Source organism: Canis aureus, chromosome 33 (genome assembly GCF_053574225.1).
Source record: "Canis aureus isolate CA01 chromosome 33, VMU_Caureus_v.1.0, whole genome shotgun sequence".
NCBI classification, from domain to species: Eukaryota; Metazoa; Chordata; class Mammalia; order Carnivora; family Canidae; genus Canis; species Canis aureus.
Window position 1 is genome coordinate 6,320,842 of NC_135643.1, and position 18,855 is coordinate 6,339,696.

The following is an 18,855-nucleotide window of genomic DNA, read 5'->3' on the forward strand; positions in this document are numbered from 1 at the left end:
CATTGCCGACTTTGAAGATAAGGGAAGGAGCCCTGCACCAAGGCATAAGGGCAGCTTCTAGACCCGGAAAAGACAAGAAAGCATGTTCTCTCTTATAGCCTCCAGAAAGGAATGTAAGCCAGCTGGCACCTTGATTTTAGCCCAGTGAGACATATTTTTGGACTTCTGATCTCCAAAACTGAAATAAAATAAATCTGTTTAAAGCCACTAAGTTTAAAGCAATTTGTTACAGCAGCAATGGGAAACTAACACACAAGTGTGTGTACATTTTTGCATCATTCAGGTAGAAGGATGAAGAGAAGGAGCTATCCCCAAGATACTACTTTATTTTTTTAAAAGATTTTGTTTATTTGAGAGAGTGCACACATATGCATGAGTCGGGTGTGGAGGCAGAAGAAGGAGAAACAGACTACCTGCTGAGCAGGGAGCCCGACTCAGGGCTTGATCCCAGGATGCTGAGATCATGACCTGAGCTGAAGGCAGACGCCCAATGGACTGGGTCACCCAGGCACTCCCTCAAGATGCCACTTTAAATAATGATATCAAAATCTAACCTTATAGGGGATCCCTGGGTGGCTCAGTGGTTTGGCACCTGCCTTTGGCCCAGGGCCCGATCCTGGAGTCCCGGGATCGAGTCCCGCGTCGCACTCCTGGCATGGAGCCTGTTTCTCCCTCCTCCTGTGTCTCTGCCTCTCTCTCTCTGTGTCTATCATAAATAAATAAATAAATAAATAAATAAATAAATAAATAAATAAATAAATAAATCTTTAAAAAAAAAAAATCTAACCTTATAGGAAATGAAAAATTGGCCTTGGAGACACCAGAGTCTGGTTCACATGGATAAGCAACTAAATTACCTGGGGCAAGATACCCAAACTTTGAGTTTCCTCCTCTGTAAATCACGGATCATTATTTCTCATAGGACTGGAGTAAGGACTAAGAAAGTTATTAGAAAGAAGTTAATACAATGCTGAACTCTCATTGCAGAGTTTCCTGCCCATTTCTTCATTTAAACTCCCAAGGGAACACGGAGAAAAAACAAGCTCATCTTAGAAAAAAGTTTTCTGTTTTTCATAAATATTAAAAAATATTTAATAAATATTAACTATTAAAAATATTAATATATAATATAATATAAATATAATGTGTAAATATTAAAAATATTTTTAAAAAGTTTTCTGTTTTTCATAAATATTAAGGATATCAAATGATTTTTTTTAAAGATTTTATTTATTTATTCATGATAGTCACACAGAGAGAGACAAAGAGGCAAAGACACAGGCAGAGGGAGAAGCAGGCTCCATGCAGGGAGCCCGACGTGGGATTCGATCCCAGGTCTCCAGGATCGCGCCCCGGGCCAAAGGCAGGCACCAAACCGCTGTGCCACCCAGGGATCCCAAGGATATCAAATAATTTAAACATCAGTGTAATTTGTTAAATGGAAATGGTGTGCCATTTTAAAAAAGAAATCTCCATACCAAAATTGTAAAGCAAGAAATTTCTCACCCTAGCCTCGTTCTGGACTTTGGGTCTTTCTCTACCAATCTCTCTCTCTCTCTCTCTCTCTGTCTCTCTCTCTCTCCAGGAAACAAGTTAAAGTAAAAAGTAGTACAATAAAAAATAAGGATGCAAACAGATTGATTTATGTTCATTTTGCTGAGCAAATAACTAGCACTGCTTTCGTTACATAGGCTACTTCTCCAGAGGAATATATATTTTTAAAACCGGTTTCTCTGGGGCTTCAATTCCGATCTGCATATCAAGGTTTTACCCTTTCCCCCGGTGACCCATTTGTCTGAGGGAGGCATTCAATTAGACTGCCAGAGCAAATTGATTCAGTATTGACCAGAAGAGGCTTCTCACTTGAAAGACATATTACACAGAGGTGGAGGTGTCACTGCCACAGGTCAATACTCCAAGTGCAAGGGCCCAGATGATTCAGGAATATGAAATGAGGAAAGGTCCTCCCTGGGCATTTGGAGCAGAAAAGCCCCCTCTTTCTCTTACAGAATAAATAGCATGGGAGTGAGACGCCCAATAAAATGCATTTTCATAAAGGCAGGAAACCGATGCCTGTTCTCTAATGGTAGGGAATAAGCAAATTCCCTTAGTGGGAATAAGGAAGATGAGAATAAAGGAATAAGGCAAAGGTTTCTTTGTCTCAAGAACCCAAACTGGGATTTAGGATCTCAGTAACCTCATCCTCAAGGTCATTGCTCTTCAGTGAAACATCTCTGCTCTTTTCAAGTGCCCTCGCCCCCTGGACCCTTTTCTGTGGCCCTGCCTCTCTCCATCCATGGACTGCAGCCATAAAACCCAGGCCTGACCAATTTATCAAAACTTTCTCTCCACACCCTTCACACACTGTGTTCATCTTTGTAAACCAAGATAAATACTCAGTTCTTATAGACAAGCCATTGGGTCTCCTTACATCTAAAGCATGAGGAAGCACTGTATGCCCAGTAAGACAGAAATAAATGCTTATCCATGATAAGTATGCTTTATTGAATATAAAACTGGAACTCAAATTAAAGGGCAAGAAGGACACAAGCTTATGGTACCCAATGCTGGCTTTTAATCTTTGTTATTTCTCAAGTGATGGCTTTGATTTGTTGAAATGTTTTATAGCTTTGACTATCTGACAGAATAAATTAAACCCTTTCCAAGAGCCTTTCCCTTGATTATCCCAAGTTCTCATTATCGATAAGATGGTCCTTTATATCCAGCTTGAAAAAAATCATAAAATTGGCATCATTAAAATAATGAAGACCCCTACACATACCTTTGTTTTAAGATTTGGCCTCTACATATTTACACGACTCCTTTTTTATTTATACGTTCACATCGTTGCAACAAGGTGACCATTTTTATTGTGTGACACACACAATAAAAAATATTATGTAAGGCATGTAGTTTCCAAATGTCACTGGTGAAAGCTGAAATCCATTATCATTTGCTCGCAGAAATGAAGCCCATCATGCTGTGCACTTGCAGAAAAGAATAAAAAGGTTTAAACCAAAATCTGCATAATCCCAGGTAGAGGCAGCAGCAGCAGCAGCAGCAGCAGCAGGGGGAGAGAAAAAGGAAAAAAAAAAAAAAAAAAGGCATCATCTCTGATATGCAAAGCATGGAAAAGAATGGCATATATTACAAATCAGGCTGTCTGAATGCAAACGGCCCAAGAACATGCTTAAGTAAGAACACACACTGTAATGAATTGGTTCAAGGCATCGGTTGATCATTTTCTGTTTCAAAAAATTCCTCAGACGTATATATGCACAACTCTGCAGTTAAAATGCAGCTGCAGTTCCTTCAATTTTCATTTGGAATCGAATGTCAGATAAAATGAAAAACCCTGCCTTCAACCCTATCCAAAAAGATCATCCTCAAAGAATACTTCTTTTCTTACTATTTCTTCCTAAATAAATTTCTAATATTACTCATATGCCTAGATGAAAAAAAAATATTTTGAGCATTAGAGGGAAAACAGGAACATTAAGGATGGGTGAGTACATGCCCCAAGTGGAGAAGAGGATGACCTGTAATGTTCCAGAGTTCAGCTCAAACCAAAGAGATAGAAGGGAAAACAATTCTCATAACAGCCTGTTTCTTCTAACAATAATATAATTTCAAATACTAGTATGTTAACTCAGTAAACTATTCAATAGCCAGTAAAATGATAAATATAAAGATTATGTAGAAAGCAGTAAAGAGTCTATGAAATATAAAAGCAAAAGATACCAGGGAATTGTGCCTATGCTATTACTACAACCTTGAGAAATTATTTATACCTTTATTTAAAAGGTCATAAAACGGGATCCCTGGGTGGCGCAGTGGTTTAGCGCCTGCCTTTGGCCCAAGGCACGATCCTGGAGACCCGGGATCGAATCCCACGTCGGGCACCTGGTGCATGGAGCCTGCTTCTCCCTCTGCCTATGTCTCTGCCTCTCTCTCTCTCTCTCTCTGTGACCATCATAAATAAATAAAAATTTAAAAAAAAAAGGTCATAAAACACCATAATACATGCAGATCTGATGACAGTAGTGATTTTTATGTAGGAGAGTGGTAGCAGTTAAGGGAAGATTTTTTCTTTTTTCTTTTTCATTTCTAATATTATTAAAGCAAACACATACTGCTTTTTAATTTTTTTAAAAAATGTTTTTATTTTAAAGATCTGAAAGGCTGAAGACTAAACCGCATCTCCAACTTTTTTGTAGGCAAAATTATTTTCTCAAAGCACTGGATTCAGAGACCTGAAGAGAATATTACCACTAGTGGCCTAGTATATCTGCTGCCCTGTATTTGCTTATCAGGAATTTCTGAAATTGGCAAAGGCCAAACCTGCTAGGAAAAACTTGGGAAGAAAAAGTAAGCACAACCAAGAAAGGAAAGTATCAGGTATACTCAGAGCCACTGAAATTATAGCCTGTTTACTCACAACACTGATGCAGTTCAAGACATGGCACCTCACAATATTTTAGGCTGAAGAAACTTGACAAACGTCATGGGCAGAAAGGACTTTCCCCTGAAGCAAGTCATAGAACCCTCAGGTGGATGGTAGGTTCCCTATCCCGGGAGGAAAAGAACATCCTTATTTCCCAGATGGAGGGACATCAGAGGTATCTGAACAAACAGGGCTCGTTTCTCCCAGTTTACTATACCTACGTCATGCCCTTTTTTGTCCTATCACATTTTTCTGCAACTTTTCACTCTTCGTCTAACCTTGCATAAAAACACTCAGGTTTAACCACTTCTTTGGGTCTTCATTTCATTATCAAGGCTATCATGTCATGCAAAAGTTCTACTAAATGCACTTGCATGCTTTCTTCTTGTTAATCTGTCTTGGCATATGAGCCCCAGGAGAAAACTTACAAGGGTAAAAGTGATGAAGTTTTGGAATATAGGTGAGGCTTGGTGGGGTGAGGTCCAGAGCCAACAACCAAGAAAGAATTCTTGAGATGTCTTTGGTGCAAAATGGTGGTTTTATGAAAGCCCGGGGACAGGACCCGTGGGCAGGAAGAGCTGCTGCCCGGGGCCTGTGAGGGGTGGCTGATTATATACCTGGGAGTGGGAGGGGTTTGAGGATAGAGTACTCTCTAGGGAATTTTGGAAGCACGGTTTCCAGGACCTTGAGGGGGCTAGCTATTGTTGGGGAAAGGTCACTTATTACCGTCTAATAAAACCTGAGTCATGAGACCCTTCAGATGTATATCGGTGGCCCATGTGCTTGAGGGATGATTGCCAACATGCATCTTAGGGGTTTAGAGATAAAGGAAATTACTAAAGGAATTTGTATATATTAAAGTATATTTACAGGCTCCTGGGAGTTGGGCTAAGATTGCCTTCTGCCCTTAGCAAAGTATGAACATCGAGGCAGTTGAGTCTGTAGAGGAATGTCACTCTCCCTGATTCAAGGACTTGTCAGTGTGCTTTGTCCTCAGCTAGCCCTGCCCCCCCCCTCTTCATTTTCCCCCTGAACAATTCTGACCCTTAAATCTTTAAGGTTGTTGAAGGTCTCAACTTCTGTAACTTCTTCCTGCTGAGTAGGGGCATAAAGATGTCCCTACCTACGGGTCAGTATTGGTCAGTTGGGGAACATATTGGGTCTCATGACTCAGGTTTTATTAGACGGTAATAAGTGACCTTTCCCCAACAATAGCTAGCCCCCTCAAGGTCCTGGAAACCGTGCTTCCAAAATTCCCTAGAGAGTACTCTATCCTCAAACCCCTCCCACTCCCAGGTATATAATCAGCCACCCCTCACAGGCCCCGGGCAGCAGCTCTTCCTGCCCACGGGTCCTGTCCCCGGGCTTTCATAAAACCACCATTTTGCACCAAAGACATCTCAAGAATTCTTTCTTGGTTGTTGGCTCTGGACCTCACCCCACCAAGCCTCACCTATATTCCAAAACTTCATCATTTGGCACCCAGTGTGGGGCTTTGAGTCTTTACATCTGGACTCTGAGCTTTGGTGCAAAGTTGGTGAGTACTTTCCTCTTCTTTCTTTACTCTCATTCCAGGGGCCCTTCAAGGAGTAAGGTCTTATTGGAACAGTTTCATGCCGATTGCTCAGGCTGCAATCCTCTAGCCTGTGGCTACTCTACAGGGAGGAGAAAATCCTGCCTTTTGGCTGGAAGTTAGTACCCTGGCCAAGATAGTAATAATAAGATCCAGAAACTTGATACCCTCTCTTTATTCCTGTCCTTATACAAAATTGTCTGTCTTGGGCACAGGACAACCACCTAAGTCACCAGGATGGCTGCCAATCTTAAGACTCTACTGTGAGGTTTCCTCCTACTTGATAACATGATCCCCTCCACATCCCTGGTCTAACTGCTTCTGGCCCCAAACCTCCACTGGGAGCTGGCCAAAACCAGTACCTGATGGAATTAAACCCAACCAGGGACTGTTTCCCAGGGAAATTGGCTGTAAAGACTATATGTGTTAGAATGTCACTTAGATCCATTCCATTCCATTCACTTAGATCATGATGGATTTCTATCTTTGTTTTTTCCATCAATGTCCTCTACTAAATACATAAGCTACAAAATTGGGTAATTCCCTTGTAAAACTTTTCTGGTGTTCTCCATGGGTTAAAAACAGCGGGTTTTGCCTTCAAGGCAAGGCAAAATAAGGGGTGGCCTTCATGGCACGACCTTCAAGGCATGGTATTTCGGTCCATATGCCAGCACCCATCCGTAGCCTAGGATGCAACGGGGAAGCGGGGAGAGGGCAGGCCTCCCTCCTACACCTGCTTTTAACGGCTGCGGTGATCATTGTGACTTTGTTCAGGTGATGCCTCCGGTCGCTTTGATGCTAGGAACCTCTGATATATCCTGCACATGGGACGCCACCCAGTAGTCGGGGGGATTTTCTTTGGTAATGGACCTTCTTTACTCTTCTCAGAGCATGGGAGCTCTTCTCTTCAATCCTAAAGGTGCCTTTTAACCCACTGGAGACAGTTCAGATTGCAAAACTTAGGAAAGGACTGAGCTCCTCTAACAGTGCATGGCCTCAGTGGGATCTATCCATTAGATCTCCTCTGCAGGAAAAAAGGGCAAATGGCCCAAATGTGTTGGCTAGTAAACTCCCTCCTGACATTGGATAATAATGATCTAAATAGGCCTCCTCCAAGTAAACCCAGGATGTTGGAGGAAACACAGGCCATCCCAGATGAAAGGGACTCTCTTACTCTCTCACTGCTCCTCCTAACAGATGTGGGGGGTTTCTCCCTCACTCATTTCCATTCTCCCTCACTCATTTTCCATTCACTCAGGTGGATGGCAATAATTGGGGCCAACTGTGGTTAGTCTACCTCAGGATGGGGACTTCAAGGAATATTCCCAAGCAGTTACTGAAACTCTCTTTGTTTTGGGGAAATTCCCTGTCTTGTCTGGCCCGACATGGACTGCCTGTTCCCCTTTGTTGGCAGGAAAATATGGCTTCTGCTCCTCTCTGGAGCTGATGAGCTCTACGACTGGGAACCCTTTCTCTGCCTTCTGGCAGCACTTTGCCTCTTCTGTCTCTCTTCCCTGTCCCCCTGTTTCTGCACCAAGTTGCTTCTATACCATCCTTGTTGCCTCTGACACCATTGGCTACCGTCTCTCTTAAGGAGCAAAGAAGAGCACCCCTGAACTTAACACCGCTCACTCCAGATTTCCCCACCAGTGTCTCAGGTAAAAATTGGCAATGGAGAACAAAGTGACTTTTAAGAGTGGGCCCAGGTGAAACATTTTCAGTATTTAAACTAACTTTGTTGGGTTAAGGTAGACCTGTCTTTAAAGTTATCAGCACTAAATATGAAACTTTTATTTCATAATGTTGTGCCCAAGATTGCGAATCCGAGAAACCACCAAGGAGCCGACACCGATGCAAGCGCACGAGGGTTTATTAGCAAGCTCGAGCTTGGGTCCAAGTATACCCGACACAGTGGAGCAGGGACTTGGACCCCGAAGTGGGTTACAGCTGGGTTTTTTATAGCCTGGTCTAGGGGATTTTCAGAAGGGGTGGAAGAATTTCTCCAAGTTCTGTTTACATTCTGATGTGGGGCTTTCAAGGGCATTGAGCTCTGTTCTCATTCTAATATGGGACTTTCTACCATGGGTGTGGGCTCTGTTGTCTTTCTGATATGGGATTCTCTGCCGAGGGCAATTCTGAGCTGTCTTTCTGATACAGGATTACCTGCGAGGACAATAAGAACATTCTGCAGTTTTTCCCATAAAGTTCAGCTCTTGACGGGATGAGCACTGGGTGTTATTCTGTATGTTGGCAAAATGAACACCAATAAAAAATAAATTTATGGGATCCCTGGGTGGCGCAGCGGTTTAGCCCCTGCCTTTGGCCCAGGGTGCGATCCTGGAGACCCGGGATCGAATCCCACGTCGGGCTCCCGGTGCATGGAGCCTGCTTCTCCCTCTGCCTGTGTCTCTGCCTCTCTCTCTCTCTCTCTCTGTGACTATCATAAATAAATAAAAATTTTTAAAAAATAAATAAATAAATAAATAAATTTATTATTAAAAAAATAAATAAAAGAATTACTGGGGAAAAAAAAGTTCAGCTCTTATTCACAGGGGCCTAAGATGGCTGTACTTGTGCTAATGCTAAACTTCAGGTGGGATGGCCTTAATTTTTCTCGGCCTCCACAATAAAGGTTTGCTAAAAGTCAAATAATCTCATGTTATCTCTGTTGCAATTTGTTAGGAAAAAAGATAACTTGAAATGATGGTTAATTGCCTGTCATACTCAAGTTTTCATAATTGTTAAGACAGCTTTCAAAGTCTTTGGTAACCTGAAACTTTATAAAGTTTTGCTTGGATAATCATCTAGGTCTTTTCCAAATAGGATAAAGTGCTAAAGCGTTGATTACTGGATGTAGATTTGTGCTTTTGACTCATTACAGAGAAACTAAGCATATTTAAGTCTGTTGGTAAACATGCTTTGTGCTTAATAAATCCGTAAATCTGCCATCTGAAGAGTTTTGGTATAACAGTTCACAATTGGTTACTACATAGTTTTCACTGGAGACTAAGGTTTCTAAGACTGAAAAATTCTGCTAAATGTAATTAAGACTGATGGAGAATAAGGGAAACAACTGTATGTAGAAAGATTAGAGCTATATGGGAAAGATAGAAGAATGGGAATATATTTTTGTTAAAGGTAAAAGAAGGTAATCTTGTCTTAAATAAGACTGGAAAGAAATGGCTTGGAACAAAATCTGCATGCAAAAAAAGTTGTAGAAGGTCTGTGAAAGGAAATCTTTGGAAAGGAATTTTAGATGTAGTCAGGACAGACTAAGGTTGAAATGAATGGATTTTAAAAGTACACAGGTATAAGAATAAGTCTGATTTCTCTCTGTTGGAAAAGACAAGTTTTCTTGAATTGTTGTTTTGCTTTTGATAAGAAAATGCAAACAGTTGTTTTCTCTTTGCCTGCCCAGAAAAACCAGTTTCTATGTTTTGCCTTTATCAGGTCTTTAACATCCCTAATCCTATTTAGGCATATGCTTTAAAACTTTATAAGATTTTAACAAACTTCCCAAGATTTGAGTTCTAAATGGAGTCTTGACTCATTAGGTCTTTTATTTGGTATGTTACCTTAATCTGAAAGTACTGTTAAGCAAATGATAAGCCTTACGTTACATTTGGGTAAATGCTATAACTATTCTAGAGATGATATGCAATTCCTAAAGTTTTAATATGTTTTCATATAACATCATCACTTGCTATTTTGATCACTGAAATGTTATATGTCACAACTTGAGTTTCCTTGTCAATTGCATCATTAACCATATCCATTTCTAAGTTTTTGTCATTTATAATTGTTATTATTCTCTTGCAAAATGATTTTCATCTTTAAGGAGATTCATAAAAAGTCTTTAGGACAAATACAGGTATTCAATGTCTTTAAAATCTTAAAACTGAAATAGATAAGAATCTCCAGAACTAACTAAGCTGCATTCAGACTAAACAAAAATGGTATTACAAGACTAAGTAAATTGGGAAAAATAATTATGTATATTTGCTGTTGTTGTTGTACTCTTGGTTAAAACATTGCTGATTCTCTAATATTTGTTCTTCCAGATTAAGGAAAATTTCTCTTGAGACATCAGTGATAAATAGAAATAATGATGACAAAGCATTTAACTTTTCTCTCTACTTGAACCCTCTGAAATTCAAAAGGTCTCAGTAAGTATTCTTTCATCCACGGCAATCGTAGTAATTTGCATAAATTCAGTAAGAATCTGTTCTTGTAGGACACCATTGGAAATATTGGTTATTTTACCAAGGCTTTGACTGGAATGTCACATTTGAGAGACATACATAGACTCAGATATGATCAAACAGCTTTAAGGAACTAAGGTTGACTTTATAAAACCTAGAGCAATAAAGCCACATGGAAATGTTGGCCTGATACCTTGCTTACACAGTTCCCAGCAGCCTCACCACTTGAGTAAAGAATGTCACTCTCCGTTTCAAGGACTTGTTAGTGTGCTTTGTCCTCAGCTAGTCCTCTGTTCCCCCATCAAAAGGAAAAGATACTTTTCCTCCCCTACAGCATTATGAAAAAAAATTATATTGGTAGACCATACCAACTCCAAATCATTTTGGAAAAATACTTAAGTTATGAGTATAAAGGGCTCATTTCTTCCCTTCTAACAACATCTCTCAGCATTTGTCATACCAGGTTATGGTAGCTCTTCTCTTTAATAAAGTGTTCAAATGCAGGAGGATTACCCAGAGTCTTGAGAGGCAAATGTAACACTGGGAGACTTTATTAACATCTAAACAAATATGAGTGGATGTGTTGCTCACAAAACTCAAAAATTAATAACAATTGACTTAGACCAGGCACCACAGGACGACTATGTTCATCTGCTCTTGTGAAGTTCTGGGGTGTTCATATCTTTTGCATTATCCTCTTAACTTCAACAAAGACAAGAGTATCTCTTCAACAAAGATATCAGTTGTGACAAAATCAGGGAAGATTTCTCATTTGGCAAGTGTCTTTTAGGAAATAATCATGGTAAAAGACTAATTTTGATGTTCAGGGAAAAAAAAGTAGAGTTCTTGTTTGAGTATCTACACAGAAATTAACCAAACAGACACAAGAATAAGAAACACTAAAATGAACAACATTGATATGTAAACAAGTTACCAAAAAGCAGAGAAATCTGATAACCAAACTCTCAATTCCATATGTTTACAGCATAGGTTGAATATTTTAAAACTTGAGCTAAATATCTGAACATGTCATGGTAAAAATGGTATGCACTCTAAGGATGAGCTAAGAAAGCCTATTGATACTTTGTAATGGCAAATCTGCAGAGTGGTAGAAATCAACTTTTGGAGGAAGGTAAAAACATGTAGCTTCTTATTTGTCAAAATAAAAATGAAGGACAATTCACATATTAAACTACGTAATCCTGACTCTTGCAATACAGTTTTGGTAAAGGCAGTGGAGCCCACCAAACATTCCATATGCTCCCCAACATAAGGAAAAAGCAGCCCAAACACAGGGCCACTAGTGGAAGAAGGACAGTGTCCCAAACCATAGCAGCTTTGGCATGAGCAACTGCTGTGTTAAACCACTGAGATTCAGGAGCTGTGTGTTCCTACAGTATGACCTAACCTGACTGAAACAATAGTGAAACCTAACTTTTCTTCTGCCCTGCCAGAAAATTGGTAATTCAAAGAGTGAACAATGCTAATTTTTTAACATATATGAGGAGGTTAGTTCCTTACTAAGGAACTAAAAAGAGTTCCTTAGTAAAATAAGTTTAGGAAATAGAGATATTCCTTTCCAAGAGATTTAACATGTAAAGTCATATATTAAAGGTTCTGAAAAATCCTACACCAAAGAAATAGGCACAACTTTGTTCAACGCAGTATTATGCAACTGAATGAAAAATATTCCCATGAAAGCGAGCTTGAGAAATGCTGAATTCTAAGCCATCCCCCCAAAATGAATAGATTTACTTACTAATAAAATCTGTCTCCAGCTAATATTGAGATTTATTTGCATTCCCTAAGCAAAAATCACCTGGTGAGTGGAGATAGGTGAGAGCCAAGATATTTAATAAGAGTGCATCCTAGGGATCCCTGGGTGATGCAGCGGTTTGGCACCTGCCTTTGGCCCAGGGCGCGATCCTGGAGACCCGGGATCGAATCCCACGTCGGGCTCCTGGTGCATGGAGCCTGCTTCTCCCTCTGCCTGTGTCTCTGCCTCTCTCTCTTTCTCTCTCTGTGACTATCATAAATTAAAAAAAAAAAAAAAAAAAGAGTGCATCCTAGACATTGACCAATCAGAATCAACTGTGAACTCTGAAGCCATTCCTCCACCCACTCTACGGAGCCCCAACCTCCCTCAGTCTTCCAAGCTTTGATTCTTTAATTGCTGCATTTTAGGGAGGTCCAGAGTGCTCAGGGCACCCAGAGGAGAAGGTGTTCAGGGCAGTGGCAATATACCAACCGGTATAGTTTATAATTTTGTCTAATACTAATTAAATATCAACTCTGCTGATAGGTAAGTCATAGGTAATTTACTTAATGTTTATGATTTGAACATTTCTTCATCTTCAATTGCCTACAAGGCTTAAGTCTTATCTATTATTTTATTTTTGAGGATGTTTTAAGTGGGTACTCAATAAATTTACTGAGTATTGAAGTCCAGAAAATGTTCATTAGGCATCTACCATGTGATAGGCACTGTGGTTAGCGCTTTCATAAAATTAAACAAGAAAACATGTTTTCTGTAACCCAGGACATGTTAAGACATTTAATTAATACATACTTGCAGACTGAAATATTAACAATATAATAGTCTAGCTGGATATTTGGCAAAGGCATTGAGAAAAAAAACTTAAGTTTCTTTCATTGTATTGAAACTAAAGACATTTCCTTGTATGGAAAACTTTTTGGCTTTGTTGAAAGAGTATCTGAACATAAATCTCATTTTAGAGATAAAAGAGCCTTACCGAAAGGATATTTAAAGGTTATCTTAGTCATCAAAACATAACGTGCCAGAGGATTCTTTAGAATTTGATTCTCCTTACCACCTGGCATCAAGTTATTGAACTATGTTTTCAATAAGAAGCATTTTAAAAATTTGGGAAGGTTCTGGAACATTATAACTTGAGTTTGGAATGAAGTAAAGTGGGAGCCAATTCAGCCAAACTTCTACATCTCCTTGACAGCCAAAAATTCATATCTATCTACTAACAAGATATTTTAAACCCCGTGTTGGATCCAAATGTCCAAGAAAATGTGCTATTCATATGACACTTCAGGACCCTACTCTAAACAGAGTCCTCTGGGTAGCTGAGCTGATCAACAATGACCTAAAATATTTCTCAAAAATCTCAGCCACTACCGAATGTAATTTATGTAAATGAAGAACATGACCAAGATTGATCCAAGAATCATTCCTGGCTTTGAGAAAAAGCTGTCATCAGTGTTTGCTTCTATCTCCCTCAAAAGGAGGGCAGAGACTTGAGGCATTACTCCAGAGAAAGGAGTCCTGGATTTTACTGAATAGGAATTCATTATATTCCTCCATATCTACTCCTGATTCTTCTTTATTTTGTTTACATCTCCTTAAATTCTAATCAGATTTTTATTTTTCACTCAAATGCCCTGGACAATACAGGAAATATCCAAAATTCATGGCTTAGTTCCATGGAATGGTTTGGTTGTCATTTATTAATTCTGAGTTTGGTGGGAACTATATTCTGCTGGATTGGCCTCAAATATCCCAGTTTATGACTCCTTGGTCCAAAATACAAAGCCAGACCCTGCCATGAGAAAAGATGATGAAAAAGTTCTTAATCAGTGCATGTGGGATAAGCTAGTCAGATTTGTTGTTCTGCTGCATTCTGTAATTTTTTTCTGTTTAAATTACAATTCAGAGTTCAGGGAGTACTTTCAGATTACACAGAACTAAATTTAAAATTCTAACTTGGGGGCACATCCCTGACATAATTAGCAGTTAAAATCGATATGGACCCCTATTGTTAAGTGATTACTGAGATAATTCTCGGCTCTAATGCAATATGGTGGGTGAGGTAGTTTCACTTATGCAATTTATTCTCCATTGTGAATTATTTTCCTTCAATTGGATTTATTTAACACAATGCTGCTTTGTATCCTTTAAAGTGTCAGGCAAACATAGTGTACCTATTTACATAATAAATCAATAGTTCCATCACCATTTATTAATTCTGAGTTTGCTGGGAGGGACTGGGATGTTAACGTGAATTGAATTTCTCGCTGATTGAGAGGAAACCAGAAGAGAATCGGCTAATATCTTGAAAACCTTTCCAAAATGTATGTATTTACTTCCAGTTAAACATCATGCACTGAATAGCTTCTCATACTCCACTTTTAGGAAAGACAAAAAAAAAATTAGGAAAGACAGAAACAAAGTATTGGAGAATGGAAAGCAGATAGACAAGTGGTTACTGACTTAGCAAAGCTGAGAAAATTTAACCCTAAACTGGTAGTGAAAGAAACCAAAAAAACAATTACTTCCTCAGAATGTTGAAAAGACTTGGTAATTAGAGTTACTAAGTACTTCCAAAACAGGGAAATTAGGCAGGGTTAAAACAAGAAGATTGGCTAGGAGTCTGCCTAAGAATGTACGAGACCTCTGGATAACTTACCACCCTGAGGAGACTCTCAGTCTGGGAGGTTGTGAACCAAGGGTCACCAGGGACAGGGGGAATAAGAGATATGACACAAAAATAGGTGGGGTACATAAAAACCATATATTGAAAGATGATATTCTCAGCTTCTCATTCACTTTTGCTTCCTGAACTCACACAACTAGCTTTATAATTCTCTCACAATAGGCAAGAATTTGGGAAATTTCTCTCTGGACAAACACCAGCTCTAGGGAAAGGAGTCATGGTATCCATGCAGAACTGCAGAATGGGGCAATGAAATGGCCTGGCCCAGTCATCCTGAGTAAGGGACCAGGTAGGAGAGACAGATGGGGGGCTATGTGATCAGGCTCACAGAAATCCCAAAAATGATAAGAAAACCAGAGATAAGGGAACAAGCCAGAACACCCTGCCCTAGGTGTTGGTAGGGAGGGTATCTTTTTCATGAGTCATCTGTGACCAACAAGAATAACCAGACCCCAAAGAAGTAAGCCATTAAAGATGTTATCACCAGTCAGTACTCAAACCAAGACAGCACAAGAATCTCAAGGCCACAAGCTTCCTGGTCAGGTTCTCTATAAAAATCCAAAAAAAAAAAAAAAAAAAAAAAAAAAAAAACCTTCAGTGGCAACTCTGTCGGGACCCCTCCTTACTCCTGAAAGCTCTCTCAGTATCCTTGCTTAATGAACTTCTATTGCTTTATTCACTATCCTTTGTCCGAGAGATTCATTCTTGGACTCCGTGAGACAAGAACCAAGTTCTCCGGCATCAATCCTACACTAAAGCCCTTCAGTTTACAAATCACACACAGGATTTCCAATCAGAATTGTAGTGTTTAATTCTTCAATGTGAAAAACAGGAAAAAAAATTCCAAAAAAATCTCTCTAAATATATAGAAAAAATGCAGAGAAGAGATTAAAAAAAACATGAATGTTCTCTGATTGATAAAAGATACTGAACTGAAAGAAATAAGAGAAAGAGTCTATATAAAAGCATTGTCCAAGAGAAACTGCACTGGACAAATTAACAGGGAAGGAAGACTTTATTCAAGATTACTACAATAGATCAAGACTACTCGAAGTAGGGGAGAGAGGTTAGGCTCAACTGTGAATACAATAGGGACAGCTGGAATTGAGGGAGCCATTAAATGGAAATTTGAGATGGAATACTAAGAGGAAATTATTTAGGTTTGGAAGATAGAAGGCTGACGAACTTCATTGGCTATCAATTGTTGGGGGTGGGAGGAATTCTTGCTAAACTGGTTTAGCAGGATTCCTGCTAAAACTGGACTGGCAGGCCAAAGAGAGGCATTCTCATAAGGTTTCAGCAGAGCCTGACTAAAGTTTGGTCAAAGAGGGAGTCCTTATCATCATTCAGAAACCAAATATTAGTTCTTGGGAATTAAAAATGATATAAAATGTAAAAATTTCGGGATCCCTGGGTGGCGCAGCGGTTTGGTGCCTGCCTTTGGCCCAGGGCGTGATCCTGGAGACCCGGGATCGAATCCCACGTCGGGCTCCCGGTGCATGGAGCCTGCTTCTTCCTCTGCCTGTGTCTCTGCCTCTCTCTCTCTCTCTCTCTCTCTCTCTCTCTGTGACTATCATTAATAAAAAAAAAAATCTTTAAAAAAAAATGTAAAAATTTCAATATGAGAATTGGGAGATAATAAGTAAAATAAAAAATACAATAGAAAATGGAAAAGATAAGAAAGATCATCAGACACAAGTACTCCTGCTCCCTGCTCAACTGCTTTTACTCCGTGATAGGCTAACAGGTTTCCAGAGACACAAAAGAACAGGGCCTCTATGGAAATATCATCCCTGGGGGCTGGCCTGCCATTCCCTGAAAGTCAGCTATATTCTAGACAGTCAAGCCCTGGCTTAGAATGGGTCCAATAACGCACCACAGGTTCCCAGTTCTCGCTGTCTGTGTGCAATTTGCTCCCATGCCAACCTCATAATTAAAATATCAAAAAGTCATAATGTCACCCACTAAAGCTCCAAAGGAATGAATTAAATTTTCAAACATTCAGACGTGGCAATTACAGCCTTTCCATACTTCAAGGGTTTGCAGGGTAAATGACCCCAGTTAAAGTATTGATTTACTATTTGAAACCTCCTTCCCCTCATTTCCCTTAACGCTTTGTACCAGTTTTCTATTGTTGTGGTGATAAAACACCACCAATTTAGTGGCTTAAAACAATATAAATGTAGTACCCTACATTTTTGAGGTCACAAGTCCAACATGGGTCTCACTGAAGCTAAAATCCAGGCATCAGAAGGGCTGCGCTCCTTCCCAGAAGCTTTAGAGGAGCATCCATTTCTTTGTCTTTTCCAGCTTCTAGAGGAAGTCTTTAATCCTTGTCTCCTAGCTCCTTTTCATCTTCAAAGCTGACAACAGGTCTAGTCCTTCTCAAATCACATTGCTCTGATTTCTGCTTCCCTCCTACTGTGAAGGACCCTTGTAATTTTTTTCTAAAGATAGATTGATTGGTTGATTGATTTGAGAGAGAGAGAGAGAGAGATAGAGAGAATGCAACAAGTATGCAAGCAAGAGAGAGAATGAGCAAGGGGAGGGCCAGAGGGAGAGGGAGAAGCAGATTCCCTGTTGAGCAGGGACCCTGACTTGGACTCCATCCCAGGACCCTGAGATCATGACCTCAGCCACCCAGGTGCCCAAAGGACCCTTGAGATTACATTAAGATCACCTAGATATTTCAGGATACTCTCAGCATCTCTAAGTCTTGTGATTAGCAACTTTAATTCATCGACAACCTTAATTCCTCTTTGCCAAGTAGCCTAACACATTCACAGGTTCCAGGAATTAGCACATGGACATTTTTGGTGGGCCACTGTTATGCTTACCACATCCCTATTAAAAGTAATTCCAAAGATCTCCCTTTAAAAAAATGTCCTAGAAAGCATGTAGCAGTGGTAGTTATTTCAAACACTGTTTGTTGAAGTATTAAAACAAATGGTATTAGGCCAACAATTAACTTGTACAGATACTAGTAAGCCATGTCTAGTATAAAAAATAACCATGCATAAAAGCTATGTATGGCAGTCAGAAATATCAATCAATTCATTCAAGAGAAGCCAATTTTTAGAGAAAATACCAAAAAACCCACAAATGTTCCATGGATAGTAGGAACACAATATTTCTCGATTACTGAATCTCAAAGAACTTTGTTGATTCAAACTCAGTAAACATTCTAGGCTGGCAAAATGGTTAAATCTCCACGGTTGGGACTCACTCAAAACTTAATTTCTACTTCCCAAATTGATGTTAGACTTCTGTTAAATTTGAATCTTTAGTGAGCATGAGAATCATCAAAGATGCTTGTTAAAAACGCAGAATCCCAAATGCTGCCACCACCAGAAACTATGATTCAGTAAGTCTAGTAAGGGTCCAAGGAATCTATATTTTCAATACATGTCACAGGATGTTAAAATAACACCATCTCTCTCTCTCAGTTTCAACCAGGACATCATATCAAGTACAATCTCAGCAGGAACTAGAGAGCACACCAAAGCTAGGTAATGTGAAGGAAGTTTCATAAAGGGGGTATTTACAAAAGGTGAAGGCAAGGTGCAGTGAAAAGGCAAAAAATAATGCCGTGCCTCAGGTCTCACAGCAGTAAGGCACCAGTCAACATTAGTAGACCTAGATAGACAAGTGAAGAGAGTTGTCACCAGAACCAGAAGGAAGAGTCAGGTGGAGAGAGCTGCTTGACAAAAGCTATGCCCTTTGTGGAGGGATACAGGCAGAAGAAAGAAAGAAAAAAAAAGAAAGAAAAGAAGAAAAGAAAAAAAGAAAAGAAAAGAAAAGAAAAGAAAAAAAGAAAAGAAAAGAAAAAAGAAAAGAAAAGAAAAGAAAAGAAAAGAAAAGAAAAGAAAAGAAAAGAAAAGAAAAGAAAAGAAAAGAAGAATCCAGTAGAGAAGGAACCAAGGTATTACTAATCCAACCATGTTCCTCTCTTCTTCCTGGCTTCTTTCCAAACTCCCCCTTGACCAAACTCAAGAGGAAGCCAGAAGGCATGGGAGCCCATTGGTGAAGTCCATATGTGTCACCCTCTGGAGCCACACAAGAGGAGATATGAATGGGGAGTGAATCTAGAGGGCAAAATGAATATAATAGATATCAAAGTTGAGTGTAAAATATACTCATTTAGTCTCCCCTTCCATGTGCAGAATTTACAAA

At 39.5% G+C, this 18,855-nt stretch overlaps 1 protein-coding gene across 14 annotated transcripts in view; it reads right to left on the reverse strand.

Moving 5' to 3' along the window:
• The window catches only part of RASGEF1B (RasGEF domain family member 1B), a 550,562-nt gene that overhangs the window by 502,277 nt on the left and 29,430 nt on the right, over positions 1-18,855 (reverse strand). Inside the window, exon 2 of one of the 14 annotated variants that reach the window (XM_077882663.1) lies at positions 555-706. The exons of the other annotated variants lie outside the window; for them this stretch is intronic. The gene's annotated coding sequence lies outside the window, so the exon portion shown is untranslated. The remainder of the gene's footprint in view (positions 1-554; positions 707-18,855) is intronic. 14 annotated transcript variants of the gene reach the window in all.